The sequence below is a fragment of the Mastomys coucha genome, unplaced genomic scaffold (genome assembly GCF_008632895.1).
Source record: "Mastomys coucha isolate ucsf_1 unplaced genomic scaffold, UCSF_Mcou_1 pScaffold20, whole genome shotgun sequence".
Classification (NCBI taxonomy): domain Eukaryota; kingdom Metazoa; phylum Chordata; class Mammalia; order Rodentia; family Muridae; genus Mastomys; species Mastomys coucha.
Genome location: NW_022196903.1, coordinates 121,352,393 through 121,353,751, shown reverse-complemented (window position 1 = coordinate 121,353,751; position 1,359 = coordinate 121,352,393). Strand labels below are relative to the sequence as shown.

At 47.4% G+C, this 1,359-nt stretch overlaps 1 pseudogene; it reads left to right on the top strand.

The window, feature by feature from the left end:
• The window catches only part of LOC116100006, a 2,067-nt pseudogene extending 858 nt beyond the window's left edge, over positions 1-1,209 (top strand).
• The last annotated feature ends 150 nt before the right edge of the window (positions 1,210-1,359 follow it).

Sequence of the window (1,359 nt, the reverse complement as noted above, 5' to 3'; positions counted from 1 at the left end):
CCAGCCTCTTCCAGGATCTACTTCTTCCCTTCTCCTTACATGCCTTGGGTCTGCCTCAACATCCATGCACATGACCTTTCTTTTCTGCTGCATACTAGCTACAGAAATCACTGACTGTTATGTAGCAACCGAGTCATGATACCTAGCATCGATGTTCAGCAAACACTTGACAATATGTTGGTGACCTAAGGGAAGCCACAGTAGTCATGTTCAGACTCTGAAGTGTGTAGCAGCATGATCAACAAGTATGTAGGCCTCTGTCAGGCTCTGTCCATAGGCCTACAGAGGGGATATTGGCTCAGGACTGATTAGGTATGAGGGGCAACCTCTTTTGTGAACAGTCAAGTAGTGAGCACTCGGTAGATCAATAGCCTCTGAGTGGCTCCTGTAAGATTGTCCAAGATCAACACAGTAGCTGAACCCGGAGAACTTGCCAGAAGCAGAGCTCTCAGCCTCGACAGATCTAACCATCCAGAAAGAACATCTGAGATAGAATCCAGTGGTTTGTGTTTTAATGAGTTCTCTAAGGGATTTGGACACCCCATATAGCTTAAGAACCAATCCCTTCAGGACTCTCTCCCTCTAGGTGAAGTCTATGGGGCTTTTTATTGGTTTTGTTTTTATGGTGTGTGTGTGTGTGTTTGTTTTAAGAGTCTGGATCTTTTTACTTCATTTATTTCATTATATAATACACCTATGAAGCTTATCTATATTGCTTGCTCCTATGCCACAGTGTCCCTGATCTACATGAAATTTAAAGTCACCTATGATGGAAATCATGATACCTTCCGAGTGGAGTTTCTGGTGGTTCCTGTAGGAGGCCTCTCATTTCTAGTCAATCATGACTTCTCTCCTCTTGAGATCTTGTGGACGTTCTCCATCTACCTGGAGTCTGTGGCCATCCTTCCACAGCTCTTTATGATCAGCAAGACTGGCGAGGCTGAGACCATCACCACCCACTACCTCTTCTTCCTGGGCCTCTACCGTGCTCTGAATCTAGTCCACTGGATCAGGCGCTTCTACTTTGAGGGTCTCTTTGATCTCATCACCGTGGTGGCTGGTGTCGTCCAGACCATTCTCTACTGCGACTTCTTCTACTTGTACATTACAAAAGTACTCAAGGGAAAGAAGCTCAGCCTACCAGCATAAGTGCCAAAGACCCTCAGCAACCTCTGCCCTTCAGGGTGCACGGACAGGGTCTCACCATGGAGGAGGCTCGGGATGCTCAGTGCGGAGAAGCGGAGAAGGCTTCTTCCCGCATTTCCCTCGCCGCGGTGCGCGGCGGGGATTCAGGATGCAGAGGAAGAGACCAGGAGGCTTCTGTCTACTGCATCCTGCCTTATCTTTTTTATTACTATG